Below are 17333 nucleotides of genomic sequence, written 5' to 3'. Positions count from 1 at the left end.
CACCCCCTGGTACCCACTGACTATGTCCCTCAGTGCCACACTACCTCACGGCAGGTGCTGTTAGAACCATGCCAAAGCAGAAATGCTGTCACTGGGTCAGATCACTGTTGAAAGTTCTGTTAATGTCTGCTTCATTTTGTAGGGCAATGAAGGCAACTCACAGTGTTATATCCTTGCAGCATTTGTCACTTTTACCCCGGCTGTGTTCTTTGGATGGAAGTGCCCTCAGAGAGCTCTGGCAGGTCTGCCACAGCCCCAAGTGTAGCCCTGCTTCTGTACTCCTGAGACCATCGGTGCAACAGCTGCACCAGCTTTGTCTTCTAAGTGCAGCTTGGATTAATGGCATTGATCCGTTGCGTTCTTTATTCTCCCAGAAACCAATAATGAGCATTCTGCTTGAGGCGGAGATGAATATAGAAGCACAGTCCTCGCCTGGTCTACATCACGTGTGACAGATGAAGGGTAGAGCTGGGGAAGGAAGAATGGAAAAGGACAACAGTCATGTGGGGCTCCCTCTGCAGAAAGAAATCTATTTTGATTGGCGTTTTGGAAGTGTTTTATTCACACTTAATGAAGACCAGGAAAGAAATGAAGAATGAGAACAGGATGGCTAGGAATCAACGTGGCTACAAATGATCGAAGAGGTCCTGAGTTCCAATTAAACACGATTCAAGAATCTCAGATTATTTTTAGTGTGTATTTACTACAATTTACCCCGTGTTCTGTTAGCACGGGATGCAGTAAGCACCTTCATAATGCCCTAGTCTGGGTGGCAGTGAATTGGTGGTTCCCCTGGGGGACGTGCTGGGGGCAGAGAAGTTGGCAGTGCCTCCAGGTCCCAACACACTCCTGTGAGCTGCAGGGGCAGGTCTTGGCCAGGAGCAGCTGTCAGTGCTCCATCGAGCTGATGAGCCTGTGACAACAGTAAGGAACAAGCCCTAAAACTCTGGCTGCGAACACTGATTACAGAGCGCTGATGTGACCATCCACAAGAAGAGGATTCTAAGATACGCCTGATGGGGAATTGGGACAGAGTAAGGGCGAGTGTTTTGCAGAGTCATTGGCAAAATCTCATTTAGACTGCAGCGTAGAGACTTGGCCAGCTGTGCTCAGGAAATCTCACTGGAACAGAGTCCTTAAAAGCATGGCAGTGATCTGAGAGCTTGGCTCATTCCATCTGGCAAAGCAAAGCCTGGAGGAGGAGATAGGACCACTGTGAGTAAATGTCACAGGTAGACAGCTTAAGGACAATGCTATCACAAAAATAAGTGCATATAAACACTCAGAACCACACTCAAAGCCCTCCTCCTCTCAGAGAGAATGCTAGTGACATTCGTTCAGCATCACATGGAGAATTCACTTAGCAAACTGGGTTAAGGGAAGAAAATCTCTGAGCTATAGCACCTCTGGGCCAGAAGCTACACATGGTGGCCCTTGAGTCTCTTTTGTAGGGTCCCTTTCTACAAGTGCTTTTCAGTTTTATGGAAGTTTGCCACAGACCTCTGCCAGCTTATGCTTGTTCATGGTGTGGTAACCCTTCCAGACTTCAAGTGCAGTGCAAACAGGAGGTAGAGAGAAAGAAGGTGAAACCAGATCATTTGGTGGGGTTGAACAGCTGGAGAGGTTTGGAAGGGATCCTGATTTACAACTGCGTGAGTCCTCAACACACTGGAAACGTCTGACACAGCCCTAAACCTGGATCAGCCCAGGTTTGCATGGCAAATCACCATCACTATCTGGCAGTGCAAGCGTTACCCTCTGTCAGTCCTTCTCACTGTTTTTAGGTGCAGGGGTTGTGCTGCTGGCCCCACGCAGCACAGCTCAGTGTGAGCAGCTGTCGGCTTCACCAGGCTTGTAAGTGCTCCCTGGGTTATTTTTGCAACATACCACGTGAGTTTATGGGGTTTTTATTTTTAGTCCCACAGTATGATTTGTTGACGATGTGTATTTTGCATGCAGTTGGGATTGAAGCACCAAGGTGATAGAGGCCATTTAATGATCTGCCGATATATGTTGCAGTCAATAAACATTACAGTCAATAAAAGTCATCATTTGCCTTACAGTCAGCATCTGTACCCTTTCAGCCCTCGTGATCACATATTTATATCATATCCATTTAGGCTGTAGTTTGCTGTATCACTGCTGTTTCACCTCAGTCTTGCTCCTGTCACTCTCAGCCAGCAGCATCAAGTTCCCCAAGTTCTCCTTTTGAAAGAAACCTCATGGAAAACAAACCATTCCTGCAGAATTCTTGCTGAATATCTACGTACTTGGCTTAGTGAAGTTTCACCCACCCAGATTAAAGGGTTCACCCTGATGCTGTTATCTGGAATCAGGAGGAGGGTGGAGGGCAACCTTTATTGCAGATTACAACTGCAGTCACCTGCTGGAGATGGGCTATGGAGATGGTTATTGGGCTCAGCACTTTGCCTTTCTCTCCGTGAGCTCTCAGCGCTCAATAAATTGTCCATTTTTCCTTAGCTTTTGTAGTCCTGTGTGCAGCCATTGCTGTTCTCAGCGCTTTTCATTTTAGCCAAGTAACTCTGCAAAGTATGCTCTGATGAACTGGCAGCCAGACGACAAGCAGCTTAGCAAACAGGATCTTCCAGAGGCCTTGAATCCTGATGATGTGGAAACATATAAAAGCCAAGGTATATACTCTGAGTCACACCACAGCTGCTTGGAGAGGAGAAACAAGAGAATCCCCAGCAAGCTGGATTTCACAGAATTCTAGTGATTGCATGCTGCTGTCATTTAGCATCTTTTGGGTTAGACTTCCCTTAGTTTCTCCTGCAGAATCTTGGAGTCCAATGTGAAAATGACCCTTGTCAGCATAGGCCAGGCCTCTGTTAATGAGTCGCCTTGTGATAAATCCCACTCTTCTAACAAAGCAATGGGATATTCTTGCTTTTAAGCACGGTATCTAGGTCATAAAACATAAGGACCCTGGGCTGAGGACTGTCTGATGTTTTTTTCTCCTTTCTCTCTGTTGATATTTCCTAAGCTCCCCACGGAGTTTCTGCATTTATGTCAAGTGTATTTTGAAAGACAGCACTACAATAATTGCTTCAGCATCACTCAGCCAGTTTCCAGCAGGCATATTCCTTATCTCCTTATCAGATACAGCTACAAAAGGGAAATGGTGTAGGGAAGATAAAATCTCTTTTTAAATTAAGCAAAATAAGCTTTTCATTGTTTGGCTTGGATTTTGTAGGGCACTTCCAAAGCACTGGAAGATCTCTTTTTATTTCCAACATATTACCTGTGATGACTGGTCGTGGTGGTATTTCTAAGTGTACATTACATTAATCAGTGATTACTGCAATGGATTGGCTGTGTATTTGCTTTCTGATCTGAGGAGTGTTCAGTCCCATCTCTGCTTGCAGAGCTGATCAGTGAAACAGGCCATGATAAAAGCTGTGTGAGAAAGCTTCCTTCTGTACTAATTGGATGAAACTTGGAAACCGGAGGCTTTACTGGGAGCACTGCCTATTTTCCTCATAATTATTTGCATATTCAGTTTAACAGCAAAACAAGTCTATAATTGTTCAGTTCAGAAAGGAAAAGCTTCTGACCACGTACGGCGGTTGGAAGAAACATGTGCAGCTACATCAACACTAAATAGTGCTAAATCAGCACTACCTGCACTCATTTGGGATGGGGAAGTGTATCAAACAATAACATCAGAAGCAAAGGATATTAAGGGAAGGAAGCCAGCAAGAGCCAGGTTTAATGCATGCTTGTTAGTACAAGGAAGAACTTCTCTGCTGTTTAGCACGTAAATTACATTCACCATCTAATCACGCCGCAACGATCTCAGGTGGTTTAACATTCAGATATGTTTTGTAAACAATTTACAGTTGATGCGCAACTCACAACAGCGTTGCCACTGCCTTTAAATTTGATCATAAGAGTGAGGTGAGACCTAAATGTGAGCCTCCCGCTTTGATGTCTGACATAAATAATGTACGCAGAGATCCTCAAACGCTATTTGGCTCCACTGCTGTGGATTGAATGTCACAGCTTCATGCTGCTGTGGAGAAGTAACACCACCAAAATAACTTGATCTAGCTATTTAACCTTGCAAATATATACCAGGAAATGAGACAAAGTATGGGGGAGAAAAAGGGGGGGTGGGGGTGGGGGAAAGCATTAAAAAATAAAATAAATTAGGTTGAAATTGAGTGTATTCCTTGCAATTCAAACCCATATATAAAAATATATATATTTTTTTTCTCATCTTTTTGTTCCATCCAAACCCATACAACTGTCTGAACCAGGAATGGTTATCATAACGCCTTTACATTCCAGCACATACTTTTGTATCTACTGGTCAAGTAATTCTTCAAAACAGGATTATTGAATCAGTTGATAGGGAGTCAAAAACTGAAGCACATTCTCAAGCACATTCTCACAAATGAGCTCTAAGTTTCACACGAGAAAGGACTGACAAAACATTCAAAAGCCACTCAGAATCTGACTGTTCACCTACTCTTCAGTGCAAAGGAAAGGAAAAGTAATGTTTTAAACATAAAGTATGACATTACGTATTATCTTTTCACTGCAGATCATTTTCATCTGTAGTAACTTCTTCCTGCAAATTCTACTGACAACAATTATCCCTTCCATCAAACTAAATCAGCTAAATAACCATCATGTTTTCTTTAGCATGACTTCCTAGGTTATGTAGATCATATAAATCTATATAGACTTCCACCATGAATGCTCCACATGAGATTTCAAGCTCAGACAACTCAGCCAATACAAAACAGATGAGGCTGAGCCAGGAGAAAGCAGATCTTTCATGGATGGGGTCCCTGGCACCAATTCCAACTTGTCCTTGATGCTGAAACTGAGCAGAAGTTTAGCTTAAAGCTTGGCTTGTTTTCTAAACCAGCTAGGAAAAAAATGCCACCAGCCACTCTCACACCTTTACAACTGCACTCCGTTTGCTCAAACCAGCTTAAAAATAAGTCTCTTGAACATCTTCCATCTTGAAATATTTAAAGAGAAAAAGGCAAGTGTCGCTGTTTCCTGCCATTAATGACGTTCTGAAATAACAAATGGAAACCTGGAGACACCATCCACTCCTTAAAAGTGCAATTTGACTATTTACCAGCAACAGAGCATCCTTTGGAGTCTGTATCCTTCCTGAAAGGATGTTTCTCTTTTGCTGCTGAGGATAGATCTCAAACCATCACGCACGATTGCACGTGTAGAGAATGGATCCAACTGGTTATGGAGGAACTGCAAAACGACTGGAGGAGCACTGACACAAGAAGATCGCATGTTTTCCAGGCTCCTTCCTTCTCTATGTAGAATACAAACTTCTTTTTTTCCCCCCCCCCTAAATTATAAGTTCTCCAGGGGGAATTTCATAGGGATTTTTCTTCCTCGCTCTCTCTTCTTGATTTTAATGCATGAAGAAATAATTCATGTCCAGGGAAAATTGTTCTGAATCTCACAGGACTTTAAATATTGATCTAAACGAAGTTTGTTTTTTATATGGAAACCGTAACAAGCGATATACACAACAAATGCAACACTGTGATTGGAACAGAGCTAAAAAGTTTGCATACATAAAAAATAAATGTAAATAGTAAAGCAATGAGCTCTGCAGTTACTTAAGATCTTTATGTTCTTCCAGCTACTATCACAGTTATCAAAGGCTTAACTGGTAAGAATTAAGGATCAAGTATTCAATACCCTATAAGCATTACACAAAAACATCTAATTGTGCGTTTGGCCTCATAGTAGCTACAGTCCAACCTTACAGTTTTTATTCAGCCTCTACTAGCTAACACAGGATCTTTGCCTAAACAACGATAAGAGCAGATGTTCTATAGCCGTAATTAAACATAATTAAATATTGTGTGACAAAGTCTTATTTGCCTGGAAGAGGCCCTAACTCCTCAAAAAGACACAGCAGGACTGTTTGAGGAAGAGCTACTGATCCATACAATAAGAAGATAAAAGTTTGTGCTCTGGGCATTTTTGCTTAAGACTCTGTTTGAATGCCTTAATTTGCAAAGTATGAGGCAGATTATTTGCTTTATTTTAAAGTATGTTTTCAGGGCTGTATTTATTAAACGGTACGGTTCTATCTGTAATGTACATGTTTGTATTTCACAGCAAAAGAAACCAATAATAAGTGAGAAAGAAGTGATGGCATCTCATGCCTGCAGGACTACAAAGCTGGATATAATGCAGCTTCCTTTCCCAAACACTGGAAAAAAACAACTCAGAAGAACTTAAGCAAACAAGCTTTGAAAGAATTCAAATTTTCTATTCAAGTAATGCTCTTTTATTGGGTTTGTAAACACTAGGATCTGTCCCTCATAAGCTAATTTAGCTTCAACAAAGGTATTTAATTGTTTACTGTATGTTACAGCTCTAAATAGGCGTTTAAAACCAAAAATAATCCCTTTTCAAGTTAAAGAACCTAGAATAAAAACATGGCTGTTGAGAACTCTGGTCTTTTAGACCATGAACTTTGACACTGCCCTTTAATCATCAGTCTAAGAATAAAATGATCAAAAACAAGAACTATGTGCTACAACTGCATTTCCTGTAACATATGTTCATGATTGAGGTATTTAACCAGCACAGGATGTGCTCAGACAGAACGGAAACTGTCCCTCTGCAGCAGCCAGCTGAGCTCCCAAAATAAAGCATCGAGGAGTTTGCCAACCACAATGCAATGAAGGCTCCACTTCTCAGCAGGGGGGTTTTAACATGGTGATGAGGTGAATGAATATTTGCTTAATAACGTTGATACATCTTATGGAAGAAAATGATAGAGATATTCCTTTAAAGAATCCAGATGATGCAAGCCTGCAAACAGATCGATTTCCAGCATGGCTTTCGGTTCCTATTTGTTTGAAGATGTGGGAAGCATGAAGCACTAGTAGCAGAAAGGAATAAAAAAGGTCTATGGAGAAAGGTCCTTGCACTGATGCTGAACCCTAAATAAAGCTGCATGCATGCTGGGTAGTGAAAAATATTACTTCTTCTGAAGAAAACTTACAGAAACAGCCTGAAGCAAAAGGAGAAAAATAAAGCTGTTAAGTCAAGTAGAGAAACTTCACCCCTGCCACATTAATGCCCTACTGCCTTGTGCTCATTGGCTGGAGTGCAGCCAGCAAGGCAAGGAAAGGGATGGCTCCCAATTGTGGTGTCACGTCTGAAGCACTGCATCCTGTCCTGGCCTCCCAGAACAAGAAGAGACTTCTCAGCAACCTGGAATCTGTCCAGCACGGGGCCACAAGGATGGATGAGGGGCTAGAGCCCATGAAATAAAAGGAGAGGCTGAGAAAGCTGGCAAAGTCAGCCTGGAAAGGAGCAGGCTGTGGAGGCATCAGCTTATGGCCTCCACTAATGTGATGGGGGGCTGCAAAGAAGATGGACCAAATGCTTCTTGGAGGCATCCAGAGTAAAGATGACACGTGTTGCTGCAAGAAGCAGCAGGAGAGGACATGAGAAGTAAAATGATGCAGAAGAGCAGCTTAGTGCTGGGGTGGTTGACCCAGAAGAAAGAGGTGAATACATAAAATCCTGGAAGTTATTCAGAACTGAACTGGAAAAAGCCCTGACCTAGCTGCAGGTAGCTTGGCTTTGAGCAGGGGCCTTGAGGGGCTGGAGGGGTCTTGAGATCCCTTCCAACCTCAGTTATTCCACAGCTTTGCTCAGCAATGAGGTGAAATGGCTGAGTTCTGCGTGGTAGGGAGCGTGAAGACTTCACTGCTGTGAGCTGGGCTTGGAAGAGAGCCCCATCACACAACAAGAGCTACCTGCTAGAGGAGGCTGGCCAAACTTGGCACCCACCTGTAGCCAGTCTTCTAGCTAATATAAAGCTAAATCTTTCTGAGAGACAAGATTTAGAGATACAGATGATGACATAGGTGATAGTATGAATGATGATACAGACACAGACATAAAGATATGTATGACAGATAGATATAGATATAGATATAGGTATAGGTATAGGTATAGATATAGATATAGATATAGATATAGATATAGATATAGATATAGATATAGATGTAGATGTAGATGTAGATGTAGGTGTAGGTGTAGGTGTAGGTGTAGATATAGGTGAACACATGCACATAAATATGTATATAGCCATGCTGCCAAAAGCTGTTTCACTGGAATGAATGGCACCTCCACGAAAATCATCTGACCTGTCATCCTGAAGCCAAAGGGAAACAGGAGTGATCCACACCTGATTTTTAGGCAGAGCGTGTTTTTACATTGCAGAGCTGAAAAGTGAAATGAGTATTTATATGAATAATGAAACCAGTATTCAAATCAAATATTTAGATTTCAGTGACTTAGCAAAAATTATTGATGTATTGAGTTTGGACGTCTTTATTTAGAATAACTCTACTAAAATATAACAAGTTTTGATGACTCACTATCCAGAAGTAATTCCCCGTGAAGTTTCTAACTGCAGGCATTTGATGCAAAAATAACATTAAGAACAGCAAGAGGCACACATGCTAATGAAGCTACTGATAACAGCGAGGGGAATGTGAGAATGTGTGGAAGAAGCAAGAGTAGAATACAGAAAATGTATAACCTGTGTGAAAAGATGGAGGAGATCTTCAAACACATTAAAAGGCCATTGCAAAACAGACGGAAATAATGTGTTTTCCATGTCTGTGGTGCATGAAATGAGAAGGAACAGGTTTAAATTGCAGCAAGCCAAATTCAGATTCAACACTGGGAAATGTCTTTACAGGTTTTTTTTGGCACGATGCTGTAATCTTAGCATTGTTTGCAGCCTTTAAGAAAACATGAGACATATATCTGTCAGAAGTGATCTATCTCTGCGTGTTCCTGCCTAGGAACGAGAAGATGCACTACATGAACTTTGATAGCCCTCTAAGAGCAATGGTTTCATACAGAAACTTCTATACATCAAACACAAGGATAAAAAAAAATAAAAAATGCTTCCAGATCTAAATTAAGGTCTCAAATATGATCTGAACTGGATTTACAGCTGTAAATGAAAGGTCAGTAATCAGGAGTTTTTAGAAAAAAATGGCTAGCCTCCTTGTGACAGTGTTTGCTAAAGAAATTCCACAGTAAGCACCTTGACATTAGGAAAGTTGTATAGGAATCAGCTGAAAAGCATTTTTCTGCTCAGCACTGAGCAAGCAGATGAGACAGCAGCCAGTTATCAAGTGGATCCTCCATGAGTGTGTTATGGAGAATGTCTAACTATCAAATCACTCGTGCTTCCGTTCTTGAAATGCAGACATAAACCAGACTTTCTCTTTGGTCACTCATGACCAGAAAGACTGAAATAATGGCAGGGATTGCTTATGACTTTCCACGTCTACAGGCTGCATTTATGAAAGGGGTTCTGACTTACTTTGAAAATTTACAGGTAAAGAAAGCAGAATGGGACATTCCAAATTTCTCAGCTCATCTTTCAGGATACAGAAAATAGCAACCAGAAATGAACTGCTGGGTCTGAGCAAGTGGCTCCATGGCCTCTTTAGCAGCATGACTTTAGGCAGCACACATCTTCATTTCTTTCCCTTCCTCTCAGCTATTTAAAAAAGGTGACTTCATTCATGCATCTAATAAAATCACAAAGGCTCAAAAGCTTAGTATGCTGAGCTCAGTGATGTTCTTAGCTCTGTCTCTTAATAATTACTTTCACAGTGCTTCCCTCCACCAGTAAGATGAGCTCAATGAATTGGAGCTAACTTCATTACACGGCAGAGCCAAGAGCAGCTTCTGCTTCCTGTCACATTCCCAGAGGTAAAAGCCTCCCTCCAGCTTGCGCTGCAGAGTTCAGACCACAGCACACATACAGATTTTACTCAGGCAGTGTGATCTAATCAGTCCACGCAGGCTGACACTACATGTGCTTGTGTGTAATTGCAGCTAAAAACAGTCCAGATTTTCTTAATGTTGGTACAAACATTCTGTAAAAACACAAAAAAACACACCCATTGACTTGTAGCAAACTCACTGAAAGAAGCAAAAGTGAATGGTGTCTTCCCTAAGATGGTCCTGCCTTATGTATAGCTGTAGATTTCCCTTATTTAGTTGACAGTTGAAGTGCTACATATCAGCTCTCCTAGATGTCTTACATCTTCATTCCCCCTTTGACTTTGGTTGCATGACATTTGCCTCTATTTCTTTCCACTTTTCTTTATGTACTGGCTTTTGTCACCATGGCCTTCCCTCACCTGGATAACCATCTTATTCTTGTGGCCCAGGTGTGTTCTTGCTGTATTCCATGTAAGGGGAATAAGTGTTTTCAGTTTTGCTCCTTGTCAGTATTTTTTATCATTGAGGGTTTTTTTGACTCTTTTTCCCTGACTTGCAGCTGTGTGGTTTCTCTCAGGGCTTGGTAACTACAATCACAGCTTTTCACTGCACTATTATTATAACCTGAATGTAAATGTGTAAGGTGGTACCTGATTCTGCCCTGTGGTGCTCCAGAAGGCAGTGTCATTGACGCAGGAATTAGGACCAGAGGATGACTTTTCTGTATGGTGAAGCAGTGACCAGCCAAAGAAGTGGGGACAGCAACTGGAGTTTAAAAAAAGAAAGGTCTTGTGACTACTGTGAACTCCACACCCAGACTCAGATGCCTTGGTTTGATTCATCTCCAAGTCTCTGGAGCGTCGGCATACGAAAATATATCATCAGCAGGATCCAAGCAGGAAATGTGTATGCTTAACAAATACCTGCAAATAATAACAAAAATGTGACAGTGTTGATAGCTGCCTATTTGACAGCTTTGAATAAAGCATGAATGATTTTACAAACTGCTGCTCGGATACAGTAACAACATTCAGCTGTCCTAGTCACTCAGACAGACATTTAGCCCTGTCTGCAATGACGCTTCAAGAGGGTAACATGAGCCCACCGCGAAGCGCTATCCTAAAGTGTCAGAAGTTGCTCATGCTTTGCTACACTTGAAAAGCTCATTTTATTGGCAATATTGTACAGATAAACATTATTTGCAAAGTGATGATGGATAGACCCGTGGTCAGACAATCTGAAGCAACATATAAATGAAGCTGTATAACAAGCTTGTGCTCCCATTTCTCCATGCAAGCTCCAAGACCAAATGACAAGATGTAAAACAGCACAGAACATATAGCCTCAGTTTAGAGTACTGACCCTTTTTAAGTGGCATGCTAAATTTTACACAACCTTATGATATCGATAGACCTGTTCAGGGTTTTCTGAATCCACATATACATGTGTTTTAGCCCTCCAAATAAATGCATGATATGTAGCATTTGTTCTTTCCAGGACAAAATGCTTTGTTAAAACCTTCCAGAGATAAATATTACAAACTTCCAAAACAGTCTGGAAATAATACCAGCACCTCTCTGCACTGGCAGAGTTTAATCCATCTCTGACCTAGATTATAAGACTGAGCAGTCAGGATGATATAACACTCAACTCCTCGTCAGCAGATAAAGAGTAATAAAAGACAGTTCTTCCAAGGAACAGCAGATAAGAAAATTCATGTTATTCAATAGTCATGCTTCAAATCTTCTTCAGAAATGAATCAAACTTAACAAATAAATAAGTCATGAGATTGGCTTTGAAATCGTGAGGTTTGAAATGCGAATAAATTCAGAGTTATTTATCTGCCATTGAGTTTTTAAGCCTCTAGAGTGTGCTCCAGTCATATTTTCAAGCATTTTCTTACAAACTGAAATGTGTAGATACTTTATCTCTAATGAAAGCTGAGACTGGTTCGTAAAGCCAATAATTTAGAAGGTGAATTTGCCAAGGAAACATGAGGTTCTGCAAACAAAAAATATCCTGATGTGACATGATTAACGAAACAGTACTATACCAAATTTGGAGAAAACTAAGAGAAAATAACCAAAGTGACAGCAGAAGATCTGCAAGTGCATACCTGAAAAGATCAAGAAAAAATAGCTGTGGTGCCAAGGAACATGAACTCCAAATCTTTATGGGGTTACTTTGCCACCCACATGGTTTACCCGTTCAGTCATCCTCCCAATAAGCACTGATAACAACCAGCCATAGTAAAAAGAGGTCTTTTGTTGCATGTATACTTTATAACGCGGCAAGCACCGTGCCTTTACAAATCCCAAATGAATTCCTCAGAGAAGACTGCACTGCAAAATGTTTCAGAGCTGCTTTCCATTAACTCATTCCCAGCTCCATTTATTTACCATCCAGGGTTCTTCCCACGTTCTTTGTAACATTCCCAGGCAATTCCTTTCAATATCTAGGGTTGGAACCTTTCTTTTTCTTTAAAAGAAACCAGGTTATTAAGGAAGAGATGAAGTTTTAGGGAAAACATGGAACATCACAGTCAAACCAGGAAAGTCAGCAAGTCTGTAGCTGCCTAACCTGAGGAACAGCTCAGTATCAACATACACGTGGTGGTGGTGTCCGCTAGCTCTCAATTCACCCTGCGTCCCAACAGTTCTCTCTACAAATGAGAAAGCAAAGTTCCAAATTATGCATTGTATGTGGCATACAAATTAACCACACCAATAATCTCCTAATTCACCCAGCAGTCTGTAGTAAGCGTGTAGAATTAACCATGGTAAAATGCATAAGAAAGTTCAATTAGTAATCATTCATTGACATGACACATTTACTTACCAAATGACTACTGGATAATTTGATAAGCTAGAAGCCTCTAAGTGTGGATAACAGGCAAGATCCTGTGATCCTGATCAGAGTAGGAAAAGCTGAAAAAAACCATGCCTGTATGAACTAATGTGGATTCTGAATGCATGCTGCTGTCTCATTTACTGATTGACTTCATAACCTCCATCAACTATAGAAGCACATGCATGAAGTCACACAACACATCCATCCAAAATGAAGTTATAAAAAACAGAAATTATTTGGCTACTCTAAAAAATGCCAGAATTCATAATACTCCGAAATCAGTGTAGCTGGGGAATCCATATGAAGCTGAATGATGTTGGATCCAAAAAGTAGAAGTGAAAGACAATGTGATAAATGACTTTCCAGCCCGTGATCATCAAAATAGGCTTGGTAGTGAATGAAAAAATCACTACCCAATACCTGTTCATTACTACTTGTAAATGAAACATCCTAATAATCTCTAGCCAGGTCACCAGAGGGAAAGACATACTCTTCCAAATTAGAGCTGCATGTGAGTAGTATTTCTCCCAGAGCACGAACTACCTAGAGACTGACTTCTCCTTTACCTCAAGAGAGGCAGTATTTCCAAAGCTATTCCAATGCACAACTGATGCAGAGTGAGGACTGACTGTTGCCCCTTTTTTGTACCAGTATGTGATCCACCTGTGCCACCCTTCTCAGGGCACAGCAATGAACAAGTCAATTCTTTCAGCTTCTCATCTCACATGAAAATACTGTCTCACTTTCAGTTAATGAATCCTTATCTCTTTCTTCCTTCAAAGATGAAGCCAGCTCCTCCATTACAAATATGCAAAAACAAATTCTGCAGATGAGTTTCTTCGATGCATATAAATCTCCATCAATTTCTTAATATTAGTCAGTAAACTTATTATTTGTGTTTGGTGTGTGGCACAGTGTGCCATGGCTTTATCTAGCACACCACGCAACTGATTTAAACCTGCTTGATTTTTTAAGTCCAGATGGCTATGGTAAGAGCAAAGGCAGACAGTGAGTGAAGCACAGGCTGCATGTTAGTAAGCATTTTCAACTGTAAAAAAATTAAGGCAAAAAACTTGACCTAGTTATGTATCCTTCTTGCAATACACATTTCCTTGATCAGCTACAGTAGCATGTGACAGACTTTCTTCTAAAAACTTGCTAAAAACTAATCAGGTTCTTCTGCATGATTGTAAGTGTAATAAAAAGCCATAAGTCAAGATCTATTAATCCATGTGGTAACTTCTTTATTTTCTGAGATGGATTTATGACAGTAAAAACTGTTTTGATTTTTAAAGTTATTGGTAAATATGACAAAGTGAAAGCCATCAGAAAATAAGTTCAGTTTTCTATGAAAACAAATGTGAAATTTAGTTCTAAGGCTACATACGTTGATCTGAGCAGCTGTACTGCAGATTTCTCTGTTTCCTTGAACTAACTTTGAGAAACACAGCTTTGCTGCTTACTTCTTGATCTCCCATCAGCAGCTCCAAACACCAAAGCAGCCATATGTTAGCGTAGAATGTTCCTTTCTTAAAAATCACGTCCTTTCATTTAGATTGACTGTGGGCACAGAAGCTCAGCCTCATAAGCTGGTTCAACATTTGTGTCTAGACGCGACCCTCTTAAACATATTTCATGCCCATAGATGGGTATTTGGCTCCCTCCACTTCTGACCATCTGTTGGGAGGGCATGATGCCCACTCACAAGTTAGCCAGAACTTCTGTCGGTTGCCAAGGGGAAGGGGATATGTGGTCCCGCAAGTGACATCTGTTCTACCAGTAGCCCTTTTATCTCCGAACAATGTTCCTGTTTAATCTCAGACACACTTGTAAAGAATAGTGTTTAAAAGACAAGCTGTTGAAAGACACTGGAAAATACAATATTGGGAGGAAGGGGAAATGTGATGGTCACCACAGGTGTACATTTCAGACATAAGGGGAATTCTTCTAGTACAAAAACACTGGGAATATTGGAAGAAAAGTGAAGGTGCTCTGGATATACAGGCAACCTCATGGCAGATGAAGTCACCAAGGGATGTAGTGAACCACAAAGGACTCACTATAACTGAGACCAAGACAACAGCTGTGCTCTTAAAGAGACTACAGGAGGAAAAGGCAAATCTGAATGATTAATAAGATAACACACAAGGCTGTTTCATGCAGATGAGAGACAGAAAAAAGAGCAAGCCATTCCACACTCTTAGAAAATATTATTGATCCAATATATCTAATATATATCCAATTGATCCAATATATCCAATATTGATCCAACTTGACAATTTGTGTGTGAGAGACTCCAAATGATGCAAGTTGCCCCCCTACTGCCTATAGCCCCAGAGTGTTGAGCCAAACTATCACATCTCTAAGTTGTCTGTTGTGTAGAGCAAAAACTATTTAAGCCACTAACATTCATGAGATACCTAGAAGAGTGCATGATGGCTCTGATAGTTGCATCCCAAAGAGACTCAAGAATAGCAGATAGGAAAAAGAATCTTTGACCAAGAAAGGAGGCACAGAGTTGTTAATACTTCCAGAAATAAGTAGATGAATGTGATTTATTAAGCTTTACTTAAGGTACGGTCAATGAAAGAAGAGGATATAAACCTAAAATGATGTAAAGTGAGCCTCGAGGCTCCACTGACTGTTGTCACTGAATCTTTTGTACACTGAATGTGCACCTCACCTACCTAAATTCACCCAACCGATATCCAAACTTAATCTTGATCTGGATCTGATTCCCACTCTAAGTGTTCTGATTCGAATCTGAAGCTGGGTTAAGTCTAGGGCATCTATTCCTAACAAATGACATGAAAACGTTCCTGAGTTTCACAGCACAGTGCACAGCATAACTTCTCCCATCCAATATCTCAGATCTTTGGGGTGATTGATAGAAGTTCTGTTCCCTTTTCCCCAGAGATTTTTGGTTTTGGTGCAATTATGTCTTGGTTGGAAAACAGCTGGTGAAGAACTACTGTTGACAGCCCAATGTTTTATAGTAAGTGAAAAACTACTTTGCGTTACCTTAATATGCTTAGCTACAAATTGCCAAACTACAGCAGCTGCTACATGAACAGCTGAGCCACCTCTGCAACTGGGGCTTGTAAAGGGCATGTCAGGGGGTGGAATGGGCAGCTGGGAGCAGGAATCATTACAGCCATCACAAGATGATCTTCGCCACTGGTGAGTCAGAGCACTCTGATCCAGTTCTTAACTTGCTGTTGTTATAGATATATAGACCTAAAGTGATAGCCCCTGCAGTACCTCACCTGTACAAATTACCACACACATTGTGTAAGAATTACATCACAATTGCAAGGCATCATATCATATGAACTCCTGATTATTTGTTCTATTGTAAGTTCCTTCCCATAGTATAAGATACAGGGGAAAAACTGAATTACTTTCAGCTAAATTGCCTGGCAGTAAAACCATTGAAATCCTGAAAAGGAAAAAAAAAAAAAAAACAAACCAAAAAACAACACCACAGATCCAACACTTCTTGGAAATAGCCAAGTATGTCCCAAATCTGGACTGCTGGATCAAACTAGAATAATGGAGCACCTTATGCAAGTCTTGCCCTGGCAGAACTCTCTCCTGTTTGGTCAGAACAGTCCAGGCAAGTGGATAGAAGTGAGGAACAGAAAGTTAGACTCAAATAATCAGTAAGATTTTCCTTCCTGGCTCTTATTTCCAGAAGACATCCCATTAATCTGAGATTCTAGCATGGTGCTCAGTCATGAACTGTCTGTCACCTCAATCAGCCTTGAACAGCTCTGCTGTAGACCTGATCCCCTGTTATCCTTGAAATTCCACAGCGAATAACCGAGTTCATTGTAGTTTGTAAAGCTTTTTCCCCAAACTGAAAAGTTCAAATACACTTCATTTATTTGTTTGTTTGTTTGTTTGTTTGTTTAATATATCAAGCTTTATATGCTTTGGAAAGCACTCATATTCCATACTAAGGTTTAAATACACATGGTACACATGTGTCCTTAACTTCTGAGGTCAGACATCTCAACGCTATTATTCAAGAATCTTTAAAACTACCAACAGTAGTGCACATCCATATATATATATATATATATATATATATATATAAAAGGAAATAATATATATATTGTGCATATATATAACTTTCTAATTTGTATATATTTATAATTTATTTATATATATATATATATATATATATGTATGTATATATATATGTATATATAAAATTAATATAATTTATATATATATATTTTTTCCTAGAAGTTTAGAGCAAATGGAAGGCTGAACAGGCACTGAAAGTGAGAAAGTGAGATTTTATTCTTTGGTCAAGGCTGAGACAGTGAAGTAAGGCAGCCACTCTAAACACTGTATTCCTGCTGTTGTCTTTGCCATGTCTTTTGTTTTACAAAGGAAGAACTTCATTCTTCATTTTGGCACCATCAAAACTTTTACACACTTGTTCTACAAACAGTTTAAGACATTGTGACGTGGAGCACTGCAACATCCAACTTTGGATGTTTTTAAACCCATGAGGTGCCTTGACACGTATACAGAGCAGCTGGGTCTGAGGGGAAATCCCCAGCCAGAATAAGCACTTAAAAATAGCTGACTTTCTCTTTGCCTGCCTCAAGAGTGGATAAGGGTTCACCTGATCCACGGTAGTGGCAGCCAAACAAAAGAACACTGAATGTAGGGAAGAAGAG

The 17333-nt window shown here is 40.5% G+C and overlaps 1 long non-coding RNA gene across 2 annotated transcripts; it reads right to left on the bottom strand.

The window, feature by feature from the left end:
- Nucleotides 1-538: 538 nt before the first annotated feature.
- On the bottom strand, nt 539-10712 carry LOC146762707 (uncharacterized). Of its 2 annotated transcripts, XR_014941816.1 has the most exons (3): nt 10440-10554; nt 8184-8261; nt 539-1192 (listed from the first exon to the last, which is right to left on the bottom strand). It is a non-coding gene; the product is annotated as an uncharacterized LOC146762707 (long non-coding RNA). The 2 variants fall into 2 exon arrangements; XR_014941817.1 differs by lacking the exon at nt 8184-8261 and having other exon boundaries at nt 10440-10712.
- Between the last annotated feature and the right edge of the window lie 6621 nt (nt 10713-17333).

Source organism: Coturnix japonica, chromosome 1, assembly GCF_054131305.1.
Source record: "Coturnix japonica strain WE chromosome 1, WE-NBRP24, whole genome shotgun sequence".
In the NCBI taxonomy this organism is placed as follows: Eukaryota; Metazoa; Chordata; class Aves; order Galliformes; family Phasianidae; genus Coturnix; species Coturnix japonica.
The sequence above is the reverse complement of the archived record's forward strand: the minus strand, read 5'-3'. Positions and strand labels throughout refer to the sequence as shown.